At 34.6% G+C, this 19,884-nt stretch overlaps 1 long non-coding RNA gene across 1 annotated transcript; it reads right to left on the reverse strand.

Moving 5' to 3' along the window:
• Nucleotides 1-602: 602 nt before the first annotated feature.
• LOC135156621 (uncharacterized) lies at nucleotides 603-15,577 on the reverse strand. Its single transcript, XR_010295669.1, has 2 exons — nucleotides 15,159-15,577; nucleotides 603-6,427 (listed from the first exon to the last, which is right to left on the reverse strand). It is a non-coding gene; the product is annotated as an uncharacterized LOC135156621 (long non-coding RNA).
• Between the last annotated feature and the right edge of the window lie 4,307 nt (nucleotides 15,578-19,884).

Consider the following 19,884-nt stretch of genomic DNA (forward strand, 5'->3'; position numbering starts at 1 on the left):
CGTATAAATTTCCACAGAGTTGGTGAGATTATTTATTACAGCCTTTGCGGATGATGGGCAACCCTCAATTATCCATCCCCCCTCCCAATTTTGTTTTTGGAAAAATGTTGCAAAATGGATCGATAGTGATGGTTAAGTTTCCCTCTCATTAAAATTTCATTATATAATTTAGCATCCACCACTGCATTATTATGTTTTGGGGTTGTTGTTTTTTGGCAGATGAGCTATTTAGATATCCAGCCAAATAAAAATAATCATGGTCAATCTTTAAGTTTTCCATAATCAAATAGAAAAATCATCAAAAGTATTGTTTTATATTTGTAACCCAATAACAATGCATTTTGCAACACGAAATGTATAAATTTATTTTTTAAAGGGGATGTTTCATCTTGTTTGATATTTTTCAAGAGTAAACTTCACCAAATGAAAATAATTTTGTTGAACAGATTTTGATTTTAGATTTGTTCGAACATTTTTCGATTTTCATCATGGCATTTACAAAGCAAGAATAAATATCACTTTGAATTGGCAATGCCAAAGGTTCTTAACATATTGGATAACATTTTTATTTTTTTTTGTACATCTATCAAAGTGGGTTTTGGAATTGAAAACGATTTGAATATTTGTTCGTCTTTTGCTGAAATGATTATAGGTTTAATAATTTAAACAAGCATTTAATGAAGCTCACTCTATTTCCAAGGGTTGTATGTACAGTGCGTCACACAAAAAAGGAAACCTGTTTTAGTCAGATATCACAATCAGTAAATATGTTTTGCCCGTAAATTCATATTTTGTTACTATTGGCAACCTAGCAGAGCTGGCCAAGTAGTAGGATTTTTAAGTGAATAATTATATTTCCGTTTGAAATGGGATTTTTCAAGCTTGTATCAATTATAGTTTTTTTTGTATGTTTTTCAAAATTTGAAACAGAAATAAGATTTTGGATTGAAAATAGGGTAAAAAGAAATGAAGAATGTGTCTTTTTTTAATCCAAAATTTTGGTTGGCAGCTCTGGACTTGGTGATATTATAAGATGAAAAAAAAAAGATTTCATGATGTCCATGAAAGATCGTTTTCCGATGTTGAAAAAAAATATTCCCAATAAACTGGTTTCCTCTTCTGTGGGACACTGTACACATCTATATTAAAGGGGCTTTCAATATTAGTTGTGCGACTGTTGCGAGCATTGCTATTTTGTGTAAAATATATTGTAACAAAATATGATCGCACAATCAAATGTGAAAGTACCTTCAGAAGAGAGGAAAGAGAAGGAGGGAAAAGGGAAGAGACGGGGAGAGAAGAGGGATAAGAAAGAAAGAAAAAAAATAAAGAAAGAAAGAAAGAGAAGAAGGAAAGAAGGAAAGAAAGAAAAAGAAAGATAAAATGAAAGAAAGATAGAGAAAGAAATAAAGAAAGAAAATAAAGATAGAAAGAGAAGAAGGAAAGAAAGAAAGAAAGAAAGAAAGATAGAATGAAAGAAAGATAGAGAAAGAAAGAGAAGAAGGAAAGAAAGATAGAATGAAAGAAAGATAGAGAAAGAAATAAAGAAAGAAAATAAAGATAGAAAGAAAAAAAAAGGAAGAGAAAGAAAGAAATGAAGAAATAAAGAGAGGGGGTGATAAGGAGTTAAGATTGATATGAAACCAAGTACAAGAATAAATACAAGTAGCCAAAAGGAGGTGTAACACAATCATTTACTGTCCAGGGTCTCTTTTTACAAAGAGTTGTGATTGATCCGATCAACCTCAACTATATGGAAATCCATCAATGTCATAATTTTCCTACTTCAAATTTGCACAATGTCATTTTTTAAACAAAATGGAGCATACCCAATCGTCAAGAAACCGATAAAAATATGAATGTTCATCATATCTAGAAAACAATTTTGAACAAATATGCATTTTATATGTTGATATTGCTGGCTTTCCATAGTTTAGGTTGATCAAATCAAACGCAAATCTTTGTAATACGGGGCCCGGGTGGGTGTTTCATAAAGCTCTTCGCAAAGTTGCGCATGACTTTATGCATGGGTAGAGCAAGTTCTTAGGTGCATGGATATATCATATAGCACAAGAAAGGGTCACCGGTCGGACATAAAGTCAGTCGTAACTTACAAACGGTTTTATGAATCACCCACAAAATAACGAATTCTAAAATTTAGCCAAAATGTCATTCGCAGATGAACTAATATTTCAGACTATTTAAGTGCATTTCAGAAATAGGCTTACCACATGCATTCTTAAAGGTCAAGTCCACCCCAGGAAAATGCTGACTTGAATAAATAGAGAAAAATCAAATTAACATTTTTGAAGTTTCGCTAATTTTTCACAAAACAGTGATATGCACAACTTGGTGAGTCAGTCGATGATGTCCATTACTCACTATTTATTTTGTTTTTATTGTTCGTATTATACAATATTTCATTTTTTATAGATAAGGACCAACTTGACTGAACCATATAGTATTAAACAATGCTAATTCCATATGCTTAGGGAGGAATTAATCGTTGTATCACTTGACAATGAGGAGAAAATTAGAATATTTCATATAATAAAATAAATAAAAAATAGTGAGTGGGGGACGTCATAGTCTCCTCATTTGCATACCAGCCAGGATGTGCATATAACTGTTTTGTGAAATTAAGCGAAAAATTAAAATGTCATAAATTTCTTATTTTACATCCGATTTTGATGAAATTTTCAGTGTTATGCTTGTTGGATTTTTCTCTTTTTATTAAAATCAATTTTTTGTTGGGGTGGACTTGTCTTTTTACCAAGGTGACCACTATAATCATAATCGAATGTAAAAAAATAAGGTTTCGCTTAATTCTGGTCATTATATTAATATGCAGATGGGGAAACTGATGACGCCACACAACTAATTCTTTAGTATTTTATTATCATTGTCATAAAAATTCGGAAATATCTTCATAATTCATGATGTGGAACAAGGTTTTGATTCTTCCTTGAATGTATGGGATTATCCTTGTTGCAATATACTTATTCTTATTCAATGAAAATGCTTTCTAAACTGCCAAATCTGCAAAAAATGAAATATCTATGTTTTATCTATAGAAAAATACAAAAGAAATAGTTGTGACATTATCGACTCTATCATTAATTTACATATAATCCCCCTTGTCTCTCTCAAACTGATAATTTTCTAATTTTATTTGATAAAAAAATGTTATATTAACTGTTTGATCATTAAAATCTTCTTTTGTTGGGGTGGACTTGCCCTTCAAATCATATCACATAAACCTTTAACGGTCAAATCAGGAATTAGGCAAACTGGACTTTCAGGATTGTTATTTTCCATTCATAAAAACAGGATTCAATAATACAATACATTGTTCCTTACTTTCCAGAAATGAATGTCCAAAATGTAACCCATTCAATAAATGGGCCTGTAAAATTGTTTGCCTTATTACAGAGTATTCTTTTTTTATAATATGAATTTACATCTGGGCAATTCCATAAAATAATCAACCTTTTTGTACGTCCGACCCCCATTTTTCTTAAGTCATACTTCACTTCATAAACTGACCAAGTCATGGTCCTTTGAGAACAATACAGACTATCAAAAGAACAAGAAATCAGAGACAGAAAATTTCATGAAGTTCCCACATGTAGGTGGTCGGACGTACATATTTTATGGAATTGCCCATCTGAGAGGGGGTAGGTATATGGGCCATAGATATGTTAAATGTGCTATATACTTTTGCATTTTGTGGACCACCAATGTCAAAATGCATGGTAAATGAAGACCTTAATCCGCCCCCACCCCTCCCCCCCCCAAAAAAAAAAAATGTTAAAACGGCACAACCAGTGGCGTAACTACGGGGGGGCATGGGGGGGGGCACGTGCCCCCCCCCCCCCCCCAATCGGCTGGCAAAAAAAAAAAAAAAAACGGGGAAAAGGAGAAAAAGAGGGAGAAAGGGAAAGAAAGGTAATGGGAAAGAAGAAATTATTGTTAATTATAATGTTATATTATATTATGATTATCTTATGTTATATTACATAAATAAATTATAACTTTATGAAACATAATTTGCACAGGGCCTAGTCTTCATTGTTCCTGGTGCTCGCATTGTCTGTTTAACAATATATATAATCTTCTTGTACTAAAACCTCCCGTTTTCAAGTCAATATACACCAAATATATTTTCTTAGACTTCGAATTATTATTGTTTTATGTAGTGACATATACTTTTTTTTCATGACTACTTAAAGTGATTGCCCGATTTTAAGGTCTTAATATAAACCATTTCCTGTCCGTACTTACGTTCGCATTCGTGGATTGGTGAGATATGTCTGTTCTTCATGAATTTTCTCAAATCAGTCCTTAAAATGTCCCTTTTTCTGATCTGAATGTAAAAAATTTCAGCTTGCGCTTCGCGCTCGCATCATTTGGTTAGTGAAATACGCATGGTCTTCGTGAGTTCCTAAAAGCAGGCCTTAGAATGCCCCTCTTCAGGTCTGAATTTCCTAAATTTTCAGCTCGCGCTTCGCGCTCGCAATATTTGATTTCTGCGATGCGTATGATAATCATGATAACAATGACTACAAAAAGTGATTCATGTGTTTAGATGTAATTCTAATAAAATCAGCATTCGCTTGGCACTCGCATTAGATGACTATGGTGAGATATCTGTACTCTTAATGGAATCCTTTAAAAAAATAAATAGTCCTTATCCCTCTTTTGGGTCAATATATACAAAAATTTCAGCTCGCGCTTCGCGCTCGCATCATTTGGTTAGTGAACTACGTATGATCTACGTGAATTCCTACAAACAAGCCTTGAAATATCCCTCTTCAGGTCTGACTTTCCTAAATTTTCAGCTCGCGCTTCGCGCTCGCAATATTTGATTAGTGAGATGCGTATGTTAATCATGATTACAATGACTACAAGTGCTTCATGTGTTTAGATGTATATTATTCTAACAATATCAGCAAGCGCTTTGTACTCGCATTAAATGACTATGGTGAGATATGTATACTCTTAATGCATTCCTAAAATATAGTCCTTAAAATGTCCGTTTGCGCTCGCATTATGTGATCAGTGAGATACATATCCGTTTAATGACACTGTCCTTTAAATGTCCCTATTATGTCAGTATACCTAGCAACTGCGCGCGCTCTATAAGTGACTCATAATTTTTGCTGGTGCCCCCCCCCCAATGCCGTGACCCACGGTACGCCACTGGGCACAACACTAAGGAATGTACATTATGTTGTGATTTATATGTGATTGGGGTTACTTAAAGCCCCAGTCACATATAGACACAGATCCTCAAGAGTATAATGTTGCCGCATTCATGAAAGGAAGATGAACTGATTTGGTTGATCAGTTTTGTTCCATTGAATCCTACTTTAAGGGTTGTTTTACAATCAGTATATACTGCGCGTCTCATATTTCTCACTTGAAAAAAGTTTTGTTTTTTATCATTAATTCTCAGTTTGTTACATTAAATATTATGTAAAAGTGTTCATAGAGACATAAATATCATAAGTAGTGTATATAACTACTCGTAAAACTACCGAATCCGAAGAGGACATAGCAAAATATCCAATATTGAGCTAAAAGTCACAATAATTAGTTACCTGCAGCTTCTGCATTATGAGCTTTTTTTTAAACAATCGCATTTCAATAATCAATTCTGATTGGTAAAACAATGTCTTATGATAGCTAATGATACATGCGATATACGCGGTCATGAAATATGAGAAAAACTAAACAAAACGAGACAGTAATTTTTGCCCTAAAATGCCAGATATGGTCGTTTGAGAAGTAAACATGTATTTCAGTATTGCCTTGCAGCTTAGTGTCTAATAACTTACACATAATTCTTGTTAAAAAAAATTCAAATTCATGTATTTCATATCACTTAAAAACAGGGTACAATTTGTCGTACAGAAGGCCTTAAAAATGCACTCTGATTGCAAAAACCTTTAACATCCTCTGGAATATTCCTGCGTTTTAGTTCCTCGGACTGACTCAGACTCGTGGACCGACACCAACTACTGGATCCTTGATCATCCCTCACCATGATGAGACTGCATCGGGTGAACTATCTAATCATCGTAGGATGAAATCCAACGTCCACATCTTACATTGTCTTATTCCTTCTCAAGGTAAACCGCGGACCCGTACGCATGAGACCTCTCTCACCAGAAGATAACCACTGGATGCATTCCAAGCGGGCTTCCAAGCAACATTCTGCTATCCACCTGACCCTTCATCGTCTCCTGATCATCATCTGCTGCTCTGTTAATTCTTCGCTGACTAGACTGCATGGATGGTGTGATGTGTACTCGGACGTAGGTCTACATTGTTCATCCCACTTCCAATTATTGTGGCTCAGGGTATACACGCATTGGGCTGATTAAGTTTAGAATTTTTTGTCGACACAAGGTTCATTCTTGCCCTGATGGAAAAAACAGGAAACAAATTAAGCCAAACGGTCATATAAGTCATGTACCGTTTCTCTTATATATATGTCAATGAACAAAATAACGGTCTCCAGTTCCTTGTTCCAGGCTCGTAGGTACCAAACTGAAACCCCAAATCCTCAACAATCAGTGGTCCATAAATCCAAGATGCCCATGCATGGCTACAAAAATGGCGTTTAAAATGGCTGTTGATACTATAAATAAACATTATTCATTTCATATCCGCCTGGGAGATATGATTTCCGTGTCTAAACCATTGGTTTCAAGGGTTAAAATACACTAGGAAAAGTTACAAGGGCAGCCAGTGGTCTGGTACGTCTAAAAATCCAAGATGGCTTCCAAAAATTGATTTCAAAATGGCTAATAAAAATGGGTTGATGTAATTTTTGAAACGTATCCCCACTTGTTCTTTTGTATTTTATTATATGAAATTAGGTTTATTCAAAATTTGTCCACCAAGAACTAAAACAGTTGGATTGACACTGATTAAGTGCATTAGTTTGCCGCAATTTATTTCATAATAATGGAGACACATCATTTACACAATGCATGAAATAATGAAACATTTATGATTTCATGTAATATAAGAAAAAGGAAAGTGGGGTTGTGACATCAACAGCCCACCTAATGAATATTAATGACGGTTTACTCCTACTATCTCTCTTTTTCTTCTAAAAATCAATACCTCCCGCTCTATGTCTCTCGAAATCTCCTGATATCGAATTTGTGATTACATACATTTATATTCCATCTGTACTCCAGGAATCTCCAAAGTGGAGAGATGTGCATATAACTATTTTTCACAAAATATTGATAAACTTTAAAATTCATTAACTTCGTTATTTGTTATCCGATTTTGATGAAATTGCAGCATTTTGCTCTGTGAATTGTACTCTAATCATCTAATATTTTTGACCCGGACCATCCCTTTAAAACATTGAATGGAAACTAAATAAAAGCCACTTAAGTAATAAATAGATGAATTGTGGATTTTTATCCTACGGCAGCCATTTCGGACGCCAACTAGGATTTTCTATGTACGCTGGAGCACTCATCATATGAACGAGGAACGAGTGTTTATATTCACTCTAACTTGCATATAGTTTGCATTTAACTGCCCTTATACTTTTAATTGATTTTGGCAAACGCCAATGGGCGATTCCACACTAGAACTTCAAAAATATCATAAATTTCAACATGCTTTCAATAAGTCATAAGTAGTGTAATATTTTACTATGATACCTAAATTTTATGAAAATTATGAGTTTTAACCAAAAGTGAAATCAGATATAGTTTTTTTGGGGAAGAATAATGGAATTTTCAATTTTCAATAATTTTGCTAATTAAACAGTCAAGTACAAACACTGCCTGAAACAATTATTGGCAAAGCACGAGAAGATTGAAAATATTGCAGGTCAATGGAATAATGTATCATTGATGGTTCCAAATGATATCTACAACATTTTCATGATCCATAATAGGGGCAGCCCTGATTTTTCCGAACCTATTTTGGCAATGTCCCGTACGACACATAAAGATGCAAAAGTTTGTCCTACAATTTTATTTTTGATGATGCAATTTCACAATATCAGTTTCTCTTTCTTTGACCCATGGGTGATCGATTTATCCCATAAGGATCTAATCACAGCCCTTCATTTTTCAATAATTGCCTATTAAACGTTGTCCCGTACGACACACAATATATAATGCATTTAATTGCAGGATTTTGATTCAGAAACTGTAAATAGTAGGCCTATTTTAATTCAAGTAATTGATTTGACATAAAGTGAACTGAAAAAAATACTTTTTTATCTCCATAGAACATGAAATAGGTGATTCTAACCATTTTAATTGATGTCATGTAGGTGTATTCTTTTGAGAATCCCTTCAGCTAAACTGGTGATTTTCACTGGTCAGAGCGGGTTAATTTCTTTGTCACTGAGCATGAAAAGAAAACCTTTATAATTGATTCACCCTAGCCTGGAAGATGACTTCCTCTTGCATGGAATTATTATAAGATGTAAAAAAAAAATTACATATCAATCAACTATTTGGACTTCCCTTGATGATCACTAATTTTTTTATATACAGTATTGAAACTCCTTACTTTTTTCAAGTTGTAAAAAAAAAATATGGAAAATAAGACACACCATATGGTTTCATGAAATGCAGAAAGGTTTGAAAAAGTAGAACCGCATTTCTTTAGAAAAATTTTTTTGTAGAATTATAAGTGACATTTGTGACATATATCATGTATATATACATTTTATATGAAAAATTATAACATTTAGCCCCATAATTTACACAAACAGTTTCATTCATTCATTGTTTAAATGGTGTATTGGAAATCATCAATTAATTCACTAAGATATAACTTCACACAAAACCTCACGTTTTTCAGCTCATAAAAATGCTGTGAACCCTTGTACATTTCCCATCATGAAAAAAAAATGATAACATATTTCTCCCGATTGTATATATTGAGGTTACTTAATTATATTGTCCTGAATGACTACTAATTAAAAGACTTTGCATAATAAGGAAGAATTTAGGGGCAATGCTCCCCGTCTGATTGATAAAAAGTTCATTGTTTTATTCAGGCTGCCCAGTACAACACGCAAGTGCATGTACAACACACAAGTGTCCCGTACGACACAGAAGTGTCCCGTACAACACAGAAGTGTCCTGGGGCCTGTTGCATGAAAGGGTCTTTCGTAGAACCATTCTACGTAAGAACGAGATATCGCTCAACTGTTTCACAAAGCCGATTTGGGCGATACGAAGAATGGTCCTTGGAAAGACACCTCCAGACATGTCCTACGTAGGCATGATCTTCTTTGCACACCGCCCGCCACCGTCGGCATTGAGAGAAAATGCATTTACGGCAAGCCACACTGACATATCACCTCTAAACATTTTTTTTTGTTGCACTCTGATGCATTTTATCTGGGATGGTGCCAAGTTATGTTTTATATGGGAGCTATTAGTTGTCATCAATTTCAGGTCGTCTTTTTGCACGGCAGGACGACCAAAAACGGATGTCGTTTTAACTTCTCCGGGGTGCGCGGAGGCGTACATGTATTATTCCCGGGGGTAATGTATAGGGCCAAATATTTTTTTTAAATAATATGTTTTCTTCTATTCTCCCTCCGTCTTATCCCCACCCCTTTTCTATTAAAAAAATAAACTTGAAATACTTGAAATGGGCGGCACTATATCTCTTTAGCCGACCCCAGTCATGCTTTCTCATTAAAGATAAACAACAAATTTCTTTAAAAGAAATTATGTAAGGTAAAAAACGTGTTCAATAACATTCAGCAAAAAAAAACCAAGACAAACAAAACTAAGATGTTAAACATGCTAACTCATTTATTTATTTTTATTTTATTTTCATTATAATTATTTTTTTTTGCTGAGATTTATTTTAATCAATGAAAATTAATTGTTGGATTTGAAACAGTGAAACAAAACAAAAAACCTGCAGCTAATATTGAATTTAAGATACAGATTAAGCCTATAGCTTACGAATCCATCACAATCATTACACATGAAGATAAGTTCATTAAAGAAAAGATTATGGAAAGTCCATACGAAGAGGCGCATTTTAAATCTTTTATGTTATTTCTTAAACCTTATATTCTTATATAAACTTCCATAAATTAAGTGATCATCTTTAAATATGACCAGCGTTTATGATCGTTGTCACATTTAGCATTATTTCTGTAAAAGTATTTTTCCATTGCGGATTGATTCACACCTTTTTCTATGTTTTAATTATTATTGCAAAGTACTGCTTTATCCACTTGGACATGTTTGCAGCAATTTTTTATATTTTCATTTTCTTCTGTTAAACTCATCATGCAACTGAGGTATGTTTATACTCTAAACACTCACATTTGTATTTATTGCGTTATATCTGACAAATAAAATAAATAAATTAGATTTTTCACACGCAGCCTCTCATATTTTCCTTTTTAGTCTCATACAATCAGACACTGTTGATTTTGTTTACTCCATTCAAACCCTATATTTACCTCAACAAATTACATATTAACGCATAATTTGCAAAATTATCATTATATACAAGTATTCTATAAAAATACAGAATATTGAACTCATAAATGTCGAAATTACTTAGTTAAATCAATTTTTATGTCGGACAAGGGTCTCTTTCGTTGAAATATCAATAAAAGGTGTCTCTAAAAAGACACCGTGTTCTAAATAAGGGAAATAATGAAAATTTCGATTTTATTTAGTTATGTTTGTGAATCTTTAAAGTTTTTTCTCTTTTAACCTCATAAAGTAAGCTCCATACATCAATTCTACTATCAGTAATAAATAAAACATTATTTGATCTCCTTTTATTGAAATATCGGATTTTATGTAAAGTCGTCATTCAGAAATAAAAGGTTCAGGTGACGATGAAGACTAAACATTTTTCCGATACTATCGATATCAAACGATGTCGCGGACTTCGAAGACAAAATTGCCTTCGTGAAACGGAAAGCGCTGATTTGTCGCCAATCTTCCTATCTCGGAAGAATGGTCCTAGGACGTTCCTACGTATCGCTCATCTCGTCATGCAACAGGCCCCTGTACGACACACTATTTTGTTTATGATATACTGACAGAAATATTCAGCCAATAGCGGTTTCGAACATAATGAATGTCTTTAGTTTGATAGGATTATCATTATCATCAGCCAAATAAAGTGATTGAAGAAGTCAAAGAGACTTTAAGTAAGTAAGTTTGGCTTCAATTTAGAGATGTCCCGTACGACACATTTTGAGTGTCCCGTACGCCACAATGTTCTCGAAAATTGTAATTTGCTTTATTTATTCATGAATGTTTATTTTGCTTTCTTTCATAGATGTGTTTGTTCTTGGGTAATTGAATATCAATTTGAGTTCAGTTTCTATGAAAATTATCTGTCCAACTCACAGACTTTAGAGTACAAACTTGAGGTTTTTAAAAAGCCACTTTTTCTGCGTCCGTACGACACATTACTATTTTAAATCTGTATTATACAGGATGTGAATTCAAGTCATGTTAAGTCTTGGTTTTTCTAACACTCTGGTAGTACTTGATGATCACCTTTAGTTACTGGAATATTTTTTGTTTTTCTTGTCAAAAAACTGTCAAATGTTCTCTAAATGTCCCGTACGACACGTATGGAATCACCCGGGGGGGGCACTCAGTATATAATGTATAGTGGGTATGTGCCGCGGAGGGGACCCCCATTTTTACACTCAAATTTCCGTTCCAAGGCATAGCATTTTTGTCTTTTTGAGAAAAAGAACAAAGAAAGCCGCTCCAAGGCATAGCATTTCCTTCTTATTAGTCCAGGATAGAAGGGGTCGAACCTTGTTTTTTTATATATACAATGTTTTTTTATGGTTTCTTGTCAATTCGAGGGTGCTGATTCCGAATCTGAATGATGCCACTCGTGTAACCTTGAGCATTTTCTGCAAATCGGCAAAATCCAATATGGCCGCCAAAATATTCAAATTACCCATGAAAATCATAAAATTGTCCACACATTGGCTTTAAAGTACATGCAATTGTGCTGCCGGAGTGAAATAATATCTGAAAAAATGATTTTTGTCAAAATATTTATTTTCTTGATATCAAAATGGCCGCCATCATAGACCCCTGTACAATATGAATGGGGAAAATTAATTTTTACAAAATTGAGCACTGAAATGCAAGTAATTATGATCTATGAGTGAATCAATGTCTGTAAACATGATTGCTAACGATATATATCATTTGTTATGTCAGTTATGTGATAAATCCTGTATTTTGATATTCAAAATGGCCTTCAAAAGCCCTAACACTATTATGTACAATGTGAATGGTGACACAAAAAAATCACAAGAGTGAGCAATAAAATGCATTTTGTTGAGATAAACGAGTGGAATACTGACTAAAAACATTTTTGTTAACGAAATTTATTATTTAACATGCCATGTATGTGATAAACCCTGTATTTTGATATTTAATATGACCGCCAAAGGCCCTAAAATTATGATCTACGATGTGAGAGAGGACAAAAACAATCACAAGGTGAGCACTAAAACGTATTTTTTGTGGTAAATTAGTGGAATACTGTCTTCAAATGTAATTTGCAACGAAATATATTATTCGGGTTTCATATTTGTGTTAAATATTGTATTTTGACTTTCAAAATGGCCGCCGAAAGACATTGACTGTATTATGTACAATCGATCTGGGAAACCAATTTTCACATGAGTCAGCACCATAACATGCATATAATTGTGATTTAAGAGTAAAATATTGTCTGAAAACATAATTCCTAACAAGATATATCATTCATTCTGCCAGGTAGGTGATAAATAATGTATTTTGAAAGTCAAAATGGCCGCTACAGGCCCTAACAGTAGGTCTATTATGTACTTTGTGAATGGGAACATATAATTTTAACAGAATTTGGCTTTGCTTGACTAAATGGTGTTGCATGTATGAGTGAAATATCGTCTGAAAATATGATTTTGTAACCAAATAGATCATTTCTTATGTTATTTAGGTGATAAATGCTATATTTAAATTTCAAAATGGCTGCAATATGTTTCTTTGTGGAAATTATCTTTCCCCATTCAAATTTTACATATTAAGATAAGGGACTAAGGCGGCCATTTTTCATTTTTAAAAGGCTGCATTCATCACCTTTATGACAAAGGCTATGATATATTTCGTTAGAGATCATTGGGTTTAGACAATACTTAACACTTACATCAAAATTAAGCCATTTTCATAGTAAAAATTTTGTCAAAATTATCTGTCCCCAGTTACAATGTACATATTACTTTGGGCTATGGCAGCAATTTTGAATTTCAAAGTAAGGCCTTTATTACCTTCTCAACCATTATGTGATGTATTTAGTCAGAAATCATGTTCAAGACCAAATTTTACCTATACATCACATAGTTACGTGCGTTTTTGGTTCTCATTCTGGTGATGATTAGTTTCCCTATACGCATGTTACAGAATTTGTAGGGGCTTGTGCGGCCGTTTTGAAAGTCAAAATACAGTATTTATCACCTATGGGAGAGGAAATGTTATATTTCATTAAAAAAATCACGTTTTCAAACAATATTTTCCTTATACAACATAATTATATGGATTTCATAGTCAGGCAAATCCTAATTCTTTCAAAAGTATTTGTCCCCATTTACATTGTAGATAATACTGTAAGAGTGTAAGGGCCCATAGGGGCCATTTTGAATTTTACAATACAGCATTTATCTCATGCATGAAAAATGAAATGATATGTTTCGCCAGAAATCATGTGTTTAGACAATATTTCACTCGTATAGATTACAATTACATTCATTTTATTGTTTTTACTCTTGTGAAAATTAGTTTCTTCATTCGCTTTGTTCATAATACAGATAGGGCCTATGGCAGCCATTTTGAATGTCAACATGCAGCATAATTACCGAAATTGCAAGGGAAGTGATATGTTTCGTTAGAAATCCTTGTTGTCAGACAGTGTTACACCAATATTTCGCAGTTATTGGCATTTTAAAGTCAAACAAATTCAAAGGTTGTGAAAATTATTTGTCCCCTTTTATATATTGTACACAGTATAAGGGGTCTATGACAGCCATTTTGAATATCATAATACAGCATTTATCACATTAGATAGTATACAAATGACATAGTTTTGTTAATAGTCATGTTTTCAGACAGTAGTCCACTCGCAGGTCACAATCACATGCAATAATAGTGCTCTTGTTTGAAAAAATATTTTCCCCATTCATATTCTACATAATAAAGTATACAGGGGTTATGGCGGCCATTTTGAATATCAATAAAATAAATATTTTGTCAAATATCGCTTTTCCAATTGGTATTTCACTTCTGCACAACAACTACATGCATTTTATAGCTAATGTGTTGGCAATTTTATGATTTTCATGGGTAATTTGCATATTTTGGCGGCCATATTGGATTATGCCAATTTGCGGAAAATGCTCAAGGTTACAAGAGTGGCATCATTCAGATTCGGAATCAGCACCCTCGAATTGACAAGAAACCATAAAAAAACATTGTATATCTAAAAAAACAAGGTTCGACCCCTTGTCTATGGGGCCTATCCTGGACTATATCGAGAAAAAAGAAGAAAGGAATCCGTTCCAAAGCTTCACATATTTTTCGTTACGCTGTTCCGGTCGCATTGATCTGCTATAAGGAGCTGCAATTTGGGTGAAAAGCGGCCGTAGAGCGCTTTTCGCCCATCGCCTAAGCGCGAGCGCACCCGGCGGAGGCCGCGCTAGCTACGTCATGCACGATTGCCCGTTCCATAGGGATGTATACGCACTCACAGAGATACGGAGATCCGTTCCGAGGACCCCCGTTTTCACAAACATTTGTAGTTCCGAAGCCCGTTCCGAGGACCCTCCTTTTTACAATAAGCCCGCTCCAAGGCCCCCGTTTTTTGCCTCGCCCGCGGCACACCCCTACCACTTTTTTGGTCGAGTGCCCCCCCCGGGGGAATCACCCCTATACTTTTAATCGATTTTGGCAAACGCCAATAGGTCCGTATTTATGCTATATAGTACACATGAGTATGTATTCATTGGTGCTATGCGTCGACACACGTGCATTTCTTTCAACCTATTTTAAGTGGTTTCTTCATTTCAATTTTTTAACACCTTACATTAAGATAATTATATAAATTACCTGGCTACCACCAAACTATGTTTCCTGATATCAGCTTTCTGAAGATTCTGATCCTTTCCCTTTCTCATACGCAGTAATATCAGGAAGGTAAAACCAGTCGAATGTCTTGTTTTTGGAGAGCACATGTCACTAATTCTCGCAGCATTAATATGCTGATGTTGCTGTTGTTGTTGTACGTGCCGTGCATGCATGCAGTCCTGTCTAAAAATAATTTACTCTCGCCTGCCTCACTCAGCTATTCAAACTTTCCCGCCCATTTGTGTGCTCGTGATTTGGCCCAGTGCACGACAATGGTCCTACTATTATATGGATTGTTAAAGGAGAATGAAACTCTTGGAGCAAGTTAACTTATGTGAAAGCAGAAAAATCAAAGAATAAGATCAACAAAAGTTTGAGTAAAATAGGACTAGCAATAGAAGAGTTATGAGCATTTGAATGTCGAGATCACGTGCTATGGAGATCCTCCCAGTTGGCAATGCGACCAAGATCTATGATGTCACAGATGAACAACTCTCCCCTTTTGGACACTGAAAATATACCCCAAAACATCTCTTTTTGCTCATTCTCATCATATGACAAACGATTTATCAATGATATAATGTTGTGAAACCTCTGTACTTGTCCTCTCATAAAGAGAACACCTCACCTTGTGGTAGACTCTATAAAAGTGAGAATATAAGTGAAAAAGTACTAAAGTAATGAGGGAGTTGTACGTGTATGACATCACAGATCTTGGTCGCATTGCCAATGGGAGGATCTACATGGCATTAGTGATCTCGACATTCAAATGCTCATAACTTTCTTATTATTCATTCAATCTTCATCAAACTTTCAACAATATGTTTCTTTGATTTTTCTCTTTGATATGGATTCAGCTGGTTTCAAGGGTTTCATTCTCCTTTAATTTATTGTAATCCGACGCTGGCAAGACCTGTATTAAATAAAATCCTATCTGAGAAAGGTGATGACAGATATAGTTGGATTTAAAAGTTAGTCTTACTTTTCACGATCAAAGCTTCCTCTCGTGAACTTATAATATAAGTCACACCAACAAACCGACTCTAAACTGACCGATGATAATGTCATGTGATATAACTTAAAAACGTCGATAGCTTTGATCGGTTTAGTAGGTGTGACTGTACATCATGAGAATGGTTTTCATATGTGGAGCGTTGTGGCCCAGTGGATAAGTCTTCGGACTTTGAAACAGAGGGTCGTGGGTTCGAATCCCAGCCATGGCGTAATTTCCTTCAGCAAGAAACTGATCCACACTGTGCTGCACTCGATCAACCCAGGTGAGGTGAATGGGTACCGGTAGGAAGTAATTCCTTAAAAAGCTGTGTGCGCTATGAACGCCTAGCTTAGCCGGGTAATATAGGAGCGCCTTGAGCACCTAACAAGGTGGATATGTGCGCAATATAAATACCCTATATTATTATTATTGTAAGCTTCTCTTGTGTTATTATAGATTATGTTTCGAATATAACCTTTCACTGGGTCCTCTAATATTAGCCTAAAATTTTTGAATGAATAGGGTATAATTACGCTATCAAATTTCTAAGACTTTCCTCAAAATAATATATGTACAAATTATTCTGTTCGCTATTCGAGTATGATTTTTTTGGTTCCAGTCAGACACGCACCCTGTTCATGATTCGGGAATTCCATCAAATAGTCCTTGATCTGTCCCATTTTCTGGTCAGAGGGTCTAAACATTGTATATCAAACGTGCTTTCCATTGATGTTTAGTTACATCATCGTGGTCATGATTTTAGAAGGTGCTTTAAATGTCCCGTTTTAGATCCAAATCGCCCCCCCCAAAAAAAAAAAAAATAATAATAATAATAATAATAAATAAAATAAAATCAGCTCACGCTTCGCGTTGGCAACATTTATAGTAAAACAATCACCCTCTTCGTAATAGTCATATGTGTTAAACCATGGACCTACTACTCTCTGTCAGAGCAAGGAGGTTTCAAATGAGATGGAGTAACAGCAAATAAAATCTCTTTGAACAAGGTTAAAAACCGCCAGCAGAAAGTATGTCAGGCATGCACTTTGCTCAACATCTCTTGCAATTGTGTAGACAAATAATTCCCGCATGACTCCGCAGCTATAGGTCATACAAAAAGGGAAATATGCTTTTGTGATGATAATTACTTTTTCGCCGCATCTTGGTCTGGTTATATGTGTAGTACATAATTCGGAGGCATGCAAAATAAACTATGCAATATGTCCTGAAATATGACTCAAATTTGCTCGACTGGGCATGTGCGGGCAGTCATCTGGCATATACAGTAATGAATAACAAATTCCACCGACCACATTTGAAATTTTCATTCGCCGCAAACGATCGGAAAAGTGTTAAAATCTGGTTTCAGTAAAGGTCAAATTCTTTCTTTTTTCACTAATTAAAGGTTAATTGATATAATATGGGCAAATATCTCGTCGTAATAGTGATTGGTTATTGATGTTTTGTCATGCATTCAAATTTCAGTTTGTTTATTAATATGAAACATGAAACATTGATACAAATGAATATTCGTAAAATTTCACCCCTCGGATTTCTTCATTGAAACTGGCGGCTTCGAAGGCGGACATCAAAAAGGTCCTTAAAATATTGCCGTTCTTTCTTTTGTGCTTCTTTAGAAATGAACAGCTGCTTGAATAAATTTGTTGCCTGTTGGGACTCCAGTCATAGAATCTTCTTGTTTAGTTATACGCATCTTGATCATGATTCCGAATAAATTCTCAGACTGTTCAGTTTTCAGGTCTGAATACATGACATATCAAAATATTCGAGCTCGTGTTGGCATTGTTTATCTTTTATGAGATACATTATCCAAAATAAAAGTTAGGATGTACTTAAAAAAACACTTAAGTCTTTAATAAGATTTTAGCTGCCGATCGGGGAAAATGTGGATGAAAATATTTCTGGCCCTAATATTGGAAAGACAGCTTGATCCAAAACTATAAAAGGTCCAACTTTTTATAATGCAGAACCCCCGTTAGAAATCGTGACTACGGACCTTTGCCCTCATCTACATCTATAACGCCCATCAGAGCCCGATGGGTGATTATAGGTACATGTAGATGAAATGGTTATGAAAAAAAAATCATCATTCAAATTACGATTTGTTTTACCGTGTGAAAGGGCGGAAAGGAAGACGCTTGTTGGTATCATTTTTTGCATTTTTGTTTGTTTGCTGTTTTGCCTCTTCATTACTTGCTATTTTCATTATTTTTGTAGCTTTTGTCAGTGAAACTTCAGTGCTTTTGAACCACAATCACGGCATGCGAAGGAATGTAGCGACCAAGCAAGAAAATGCTGTTTTCATCATTTAAGCTTGGTAGTTTGGGTGCATTAAATGGCTATAAAAAGGGTACTGAAGAGAAAAATCATGTATTTCAGCAGTGAAATTTTAGGCATTTTTTGTATATTCCAAATATAAGTTACAGGAAGAGAAATTCTTGGGACTGACTGGTTTGGAGGGGGGGGGGGTGCAACCGAGCAATAATAGGCCTATTTGATATTTTTACCAGTGAAACAATAAGCCTTTTTTTTCTCCAATATAGTTTAGCTATTTTATATATGCGAGCGTAGCGACCGAGCACAAAAATTCTTGTTGTTGTTTAGTTGCGTGAAGGACGATTTACTTTCATTTCAGATGGTACTGGTAGGTAGAGTAAAGTAAAGTGAACTCAACTAGATTGTCTCTCTCTCAATTTTGCTTATTTTGCCCGCCGATCAAAAGTTGGGAAGGGGGAGTAAGACTGGCCCCTTGCCCCCTTGCCCAAGACTACCACACGGGCTAGAATATCGAAAGATTTCAGTGTTTCGTTTCTAACTTTATTTTTCTCTTTTGTTTTTCCTTTGATGTGTTATTGTTTTTTCCTCCCTGACCTGATTATTTTATTCATTTAATTATTAATCTGTTTTACTTGTTTATTTTCTTATTCAGTTTTATTTGTTTATTTTTTATATTTATGTATTTCTTTATCTGTTTATTTTTATTTCATTCATTCGTCATTCATTCCTCATAAGAATATTTGATTAACCTTTTTATTTATTTATTTATCTATTTATTCATTATTAATTCCATACGTTTATTTATTTGCTCATTTATTCAACAATTTGGGGAAAGTGAAATTTGACCGGGGTCGGGAAATGGATCTCTCTGCAGCATTGTATATCAAAACTATGTCAAAGAGCATGGATGGTTTGGACTATATCCAAAATAAACACTGTATCGTCAGAGTGAAGGTTATATGATTTCCTTAATGCTATAACAAACAAATCAATGTCAATTACTGCTTGAAGGTGAACTTACACTCTCAAAATAGTTGGGCAAAAATGCCTAACTTTTAACCAACCCTTGTCCACACAACTGTTGGTTAAAATCTGACCAAACTGGGAAATAAAAACTAATAATTGGTATAATAAATTTGCTCAATTGGATAATAATTGCCCAGAATATACCAATATACATTACCCAAAACAGTGGACAGTATGTTACCCAACATTTTAAGTGTGTAGGGCTATCATAATATAATAATACAGGCGGGTGTTTCATAAAGCTGTTCGTAAGTTAAGAGCGACTTTAAGAACGACTGGTGATCCTTTCTTGTGGTAAATGGTATTGAATTGGCGATTGCTTAGCGCGTATAAGGGTTCACCAGTCGTTCTTAAAGTCGCTCTTAACTTAAGAACAGCTTTATGAAACGG

Source organism: Lytechinus pictus, chromosome 14, assembly GCF_037042905.1.
Source record: "Lytechinus pictus isolate F3 Inbred chromosome 14, Lp3.0, whole genome shotgun sequence".
Classification (NCBI taxonomy): Eukaryota; Metazoa; Echinodermata; class Echinoidea; order Temnopleuroida; family Toxopneustidae; genus Lytechinus; species Lytechinus pictus.